The sequence below is a fragment of the Periplaneta americana genome, chromosome 8 (genome assembly GCF_040183065.1).
Source record: "Periplaneta americana isolate PAMFEO1 chromosome 8, P.americana_PAMFEO1_priV1, whole genome shotgun sequence".
Lineage (NCBI taxonomy): Eukaryota > Metazoa > Arthropoda > Insecta > Blattodea > Blattidae > Periplaneta > Periplaneta americana.
The window spans coordinates 113,023,275-113,030,000 of record NC_091124.1 but is presented as its reverse complement, the minus strand read 5'-3'; the positions used below and the strand labels follow the sequence as shown (position 1 = coordinate 113,030,000).

The 6,726-nt window shown below is 35.7% G+C and overlaps 1 protein-coding gene across 2 annotated transcripts in view; it reads left to right on the top strand.

Moving 5' to 3' along the window:
* The window catches only part of LOC138704952 (SET and MYND domain-containing protein 4-like), a 198,366-nt gene that overhangs the window by 53,316 nt on the left and 138,324 nt on the right, over positions 1 to 6,726 (top strand). The window lies entirely within an intron of this gene.

Sequence of the window (6,726 nt, the reverse complement as noted above, 5' to 3'; positions counted from 1 at the left end):
AAATGTTGCATTGTGCGACATTTTTAACGAATTTTAACATGTAATATTTTAAAAACATGTGGTCTTAGGAGGAAATAAAAATACACTTGTTGGTTTATTAGACCCATAGAATTGGTAAAAAATATATAAACGCAATCACAAATATGAAGGTCAAAATTAGTATAATTTTGTGCGATTTCACTTGGAATGACTCATATGTGAGCTCCAAGCCTATTCGCCACTTGTTTCACTCCGGGTTACGCTACTCCAATGAAGGATCTCTAGAAAATTTTGACTGGGAAAAGCCGAAAATGGACGTAATCTCTCATGTACCGCATATGCGAGGGGACGGAAATGTGATCACAGGACAGGACTAAGAAGAATTGGTGCAAGTCTACAAATTGAAAGGAACTTTTGCAGTGCAGATGGAGTCGAGAAGACTTGTTTGTTTGCTGTCGGATGGTAGGAGCAGGGCTGGTAAATCATGTTTTACCCGCCCTGGCAGGATAAAGCTTGCACAATGAAAGGAGCCATTTCGCAGTGCAAGTGGAGTTGAGAAGACTCATTCGTCTGCTGTTCGATGACTAAGGCAAGAGAAGGCCGTCGGAAAAGACGTCGCGAATTCTAAATCTGCAAATTGAAAAGTTTTCTGTCCTTTCGCAATGTGACTAAAGACGAGTAATCTAGAGTAATTACCGGGATCATGGGGAAGTGAGCGCAGTTCCGTGGCCCATTTCTTTTAGGGCTCATCCCGACATTTGTCTTAGCGCCTTAGGAAAACCACGGAAAACCCTTAGGCAGAATGGGTGACGATGCGCGAAGGGATTCAATTTTGTACAGCACAGCAGCGCTCGCTGTGCGTCTAGGTAAGTAACTATAACTTAAATGGATATAACACGCGGAGCAAGTCCCCTGCAATCGGCAAGGATCGTGTTTAAGTAGAGCCAAGACCAGACTACATCGAGGAATATTATGCACACAGTGTGAAATTTCGTTAATCTAGCGGCCAAAAGTCATTTTGCGACTTGGAAAATTGAGATCCATACTGTAATAAATTTTATTTTTAAATGTATGCAGTAGGCATATTTGTTCTGCATTTTGTTTAATACGGGCCATCACATTTCACACTCAGCACAAGCATAAACATTGCCTCCCTGTAAGATTGTAAGGTTTCGGTTGGCGTTGTCATTTGCGTTCAGCGCACCATAAGAAGAAACAGTGTAGGCCTACGTTTTGTCACAAGCGTGATATTTTAAAAGTGAAACGTGGAAAATGCAGAGGAAGGTATGTACTTTAATCACACACACACACACACACACACACACACACACACACACACGCACGCACGCACGCACACACACATTGTTTGTCTTCTACTAACAAGCCACAGCATTAAGTTCAAAATGACAGAAAAATATATAGTATTTTTTAAAATTACTTTCTCCTTTAAATACAGTTCTGAAAATTTCCAAAACGTTTCAAACGCTGGAATTTACCTATTTTTTTATTTATTTATCTAAACGATAACAGCTCCCTGTATTAAGAGGCTGCCACAAAGACAAAGCGTATTATACAATAGGCAGTTGAAAATATAAATAACATACATATGTTTAAGTTTAATGGAGTCACACAACAATGACAAGAAATGATTGAATAAATAATTAGGTAAAGATCGATTTGTTTTGAAAATGCATGAAAAATCTCAAGGTGCGTAAATGTGCGTAAGTTTGTCATTTTCAGACCCGCGCACGTCAATTGCAACGAGGTGACTGTTTGAAGCGTTGCTTACGGGATTATACAAGCTGGTGCATAGCACGATCGAGAGTAGGTCTCTGTGAGTCATGACAATTTCTGCCGCTAGGTTCGCCTCTCTGCCCTATGAAATGATGAATAGTACCATTACAAAGCATTGTGCATCGTGAAAATAGTTCGATTAATTGTGCATTACTGATTGAGTACGAATATTATAAATATGCCAAGCATATTACAATGTTATTTGAAGTTTGTTCTGCTAAGTTATATTCGAAAATTGTCTGTGTTTTGCTTTTTGAAGAACTCTGTACCAACAGGTCGTATCTTTATAGGTTAAGGTAAATGTCAAAGTTCTCTCATATAACAAGCAATGCTATGTTAAAAGTGGCGAATTGCATTTTCCGACTCTCGAATGATGTGACCCGAAATGTAAAATAATTTCATGCATTGTTTCACTTACCAAGCATTACTGATATAGGCCTAATGAAAATGTGAACGACGTGATGTAAACATTGAAGATAATGTTGTTACTGTTTTTTCCCTTTATCTTTTAGAAAATACCGACAAAAGTAATGAATTATCGTCATGCTGTACTTATTAGGTAATTAATGTGTATTTGTCTGTATTTTAGACCTGTGTATTGTTACGTAATTATCAGTGAATTAGGTTAGAGAACTTAACAAGGTTAGTATGAGATTAGGTAATGCACCTCAAACTGTAACTAATAATGGCTGCTGCCGAAATAGGCTGAGGTGGTTATCGTGTGAAACAAATTATATCTGGAATATCTAGTTTTATTATATACGGATACGTAAAGTTTTTTTTTTTTTTTTGTTTTAGCATGTGTTTGTAATTTTGTGAGGTTATTTCTAGCCTAATTTCTTTTTATTCTTGTATCATTACCAATACATTAATTTATTTTATATTCATTTCAGGTGTTACATCTATGGTGGCAACTCTACTTATGTTAGGATATGAAGTAACAGTATATATTCAACTTCATCATTTGCTAAAAATTAAAGAAAACTGTATGTGTTCGACTCATTTCATCGTCATTTCTTCTTATGTATGTGAACCACGTTCGTTCTAAAAGTGCTACAATAAATGAACACTATAGACAACGTGATGGAACAATTTACAAGTCACTGTTAAAATGCTCAACATTTTCAAGTGGTGCTATACCCATTGTTTCAAAATGTACATACATATTTTTACATTTCTATAAGAGGTGTCATAAATTATTTCAGCATATTTGTAAATTCTTCAAAATTAATTCTTCTAATTAATACCATAAAGTAATGAAATAATATAGCCTAGGCCTATATGTGATTTTATACTACCGGTATTGATGTTGATCTTGGTAAATTAATCCAATTTCACAGTGTTGTCTTTTGTATTGTGGTTCATAACAATTATAACAGTATGTACGTGGAAATGTTTTTAAAATAATAAATTCTAGCTCATGATTTTAAGTGGTCGTTTCAATGGGAGGTTATATTGGAAAGATGATCACAAATGGATAATTTACTGCAAGATACAAGAACTGAATATAAGTGAGTGTTCCGTTGAAAGTGAAATTGAAAATTTCGTTTTACAAGAGCTAAGTAGGCGTACACGCACTAAAATACTACAGCGTTTACTATTACTATGCTCAATAGATTAATCAGTAGGCCTATAGAAATGTTTTCACCACTGCAAGAAAAAATCGCGCAATAATTATACTTCTCAGTTATTGTGACGTCCGTATTTTTTTTAAAAAGAGAGGGAAAAGTTAGGCCTTCTTGCAAATGAGTAATTATGAATTCAAGGAAATTAAAGATAATGCAGTACCTTAATTAGTTGCAATATCTTATTTAATAACAATATTAATAATATTAGGTGAAAAGGGTAGGCTATAGTGCGTATATGTAAGATGTCAAGTTAATTTATTTCCGGAAATGTTTGGTGTATGAACTGAAGTACAGAGCAGACAGTCCCTCAGTTTATATGTAATATGTTTTAGTATCAAGAATGACAGCCTTTTATTGTAATATAATTGAGGAGTAGACGTTTGCAAATTACGTCTATTGTCCATAAAATATTGTACGAAGCATTTAATAAGCAATGATGAGTCCTTTAAATGTCCCAAATGTCAATGTCTTTTAAGTGTTCTGCTATGAATATATAGGGCAGAACAGCGCTCCGAGCGGCGGAATTGGCATTACGAGGGAACCACTTCAGACTCGTTTTTCAAGCTCTATGCGCCAGCTTGTATAATCCCGTAAGCAACGGTTTGAAGAGTGGTGTAGCAGTTCTACACAAAGAATATGAAAATGCTGGAATCGTTACTTCAGGCTCTGGACATAGGATAATGTAATAAAACAACGCTTAACAAAATGAAAAATGTTGTGTTAAACTTTTGATAATAGTTTAGTAATAAGTGGGTTAAGTGTGGAAAATGGATGTAGCAATTTTTTTAGTTAATTCTTCTGTGGTTAGTTTGTGATTTAAAATTCCCAGCAGAAATATATAGAGACATGAAATTGAACTGTGCAGAAGTTACAAACAAAAAGCGGACTCAAGTAAGTGTAGTCCAAAATTGTTCTTTGACGATAGCAGTTACAGGAGTAAGAGGCGGAAAGGAAAATATTCTTCTCAGGAGCAGGGTTCCGAAGCTGCAATGTCGGCAGCCGAAATAGATCTTAGAAATTCAACCAAAAGAGATGCTGCTAACATTGTTAAATAACTGTCCCTAGCTTCCCCTAAAAGAGCAACGAAATTAATATAAAACCAGACAGTTGTTCGAATCAAAACCGAAGAAAATGACTCCTCGACAGACATTAACCTTCTATGTTAGTGCCAATCTTACGTATAATAAATCAATATTAAATAATGTACGACAATACTCAATAATTAGGATCACACATTTATCTACCGTACCACATTTACGCCTGGTAAAAAAAAACATGCTACCCTCCAGAGGACAGTATTTCGGTCGTAGAAGTAACTGCAGAAATTAACTTACAGACAATACTGGACCATACAATTAATTGAGTAGCAAGTGTGCAAAGAGGAGCTACTAAACACTATCAAGACACCAAATGAAATAAATTAACTTTGATTTTCAAGTGGGTTTGTGATGGGATGCTGGGCATAATCGATATAAGCAAGCTTTTAAGGAGGAATGGTTCTCAGACGAATATTTATTTATTATAGGTTTTGTACCTTTACAGTTATATGCTGCATGTTCTGATAGAAAAGTAATTGTGTGTATTTATTGTCTGTCTACCAAATTATTATGTTCAGCATGTTACTACTACTACTACTACTACTACTACTACTACTACTACTACTACTACTACTGCTACTACTACTATTACTACTACTACTAGGCCTACTACCACTACCACTACCACTACCACTACCACCACCACCACCTACTACTACTTACTACTACTATTATTATTATTATTATTATTATTATTATTATTATTATTATTATTATTATTATTACTACTATTTAGGATATCCCAAGTTCAGGATAACACAGAGGGTTTGGAATTGAACGGGTTACCACCACCACCACTACCACTACCACTACCACTACCACCACTACCACCACTACCACTACTACTTACTACTACTACTACTACTACTACTACTACTACAATTATTATTATTATTATTATTATTATTATTATTATTACTATTTAGGATATCCCAAGTTCAGGATAACACAGAGGGTTTGGAATAGAACGGGTTAGATCAGCTTCTTGTCTATGCGGATGACGTGAATATGATAGGAGAAAATCCACAAACGATTAGGGAAAACGCGGAAATTCTAGTTGAAGCAAGTAAAGCGATATGGTTGGAAGTAAATCCCGAAAAGACTAAGTATATGATTATGTCTCGTGACCAGAATATTGTACGAAATGGAAATATAAAAATTGTAGATTTATCCTTCGAAGAGGTGGACAAATTCAAATATCTTGGAGCAAGGTAACAAATATAAATGACACTCGGGAGGAAATTAAACGAAGAATAAATATGGGAAATGCCTTTTATTATTCGGTTGAGAAGCTTTTGTCACTTAGTCTGCTGTCAAAAAATGTGAAAGTTAGAATTTATAAAACAGTTATATTACCGGTTGTTCTGCATGGCTGTGAAACTTGGACTCTCACTTTGAGAGAGGAACAGAGATTAAGGGTGTTTGAAAATAAGGTGCTTAGGAAGATATTTGGGGCTAAGAGAGATGAAGTTACAGGAGAATGGAGAAAGTTACACAACGCAGAACTGCACGCATTGTATTCTTCACCTGACATAATTAGGAACATTAAATCCAGACATTTGAGATGGGCAGGGCATGTAGCACGTATCACAGTGGTTCATTTTCCCGAATTCCTGGCCAAAACTCCAAAACTGAAACATACAGGGGAGGGTTGTTTGTCGTCTTAAGTTGAAGAGGAAGGACAGGGCATGTAGACATCGTATATCTTATCTCCAATCTCCAGTCCTGTGCTTGTAAATACATGGCTGAAAATGCGACTCTCTTGGACAATGCAGTTGCTAAGTTTGCGTGGTGAAAGAAAGGTCGTTTTTGAAGTGTTATAAATAAGTGGTACAAGTGAGAAACTAAAATCTGAAGCATGGATTCGATTCCTGGAGGTATGTAGAATATATGAACATAGTTTTAATTTATTACTTAATTAAGTAACGGCATTTAGATATTAAATAATATAGTCACATTGATTGTGGTTGAAAATGTGAAAGCGGCAGATTCACGGAGGTTAAAAGTTATCGGTCCTGTGAGGTCCTGTCAAGTTTCTCATTACAAATCATACCTATGTGGATGCTTTTCATGTACCAATAAAGAAAGTCTGCCCCCAACTGCCACTGAGCCCACTAGCTCGAATTTAGTTTTGAAGTGCGCACAGCGTCTTTGCGTTGTAATACAAGGAAGAATCGGAAAGTAACACACAACAATTATTTAACGGAATACTATTTTGGTTAGGACGT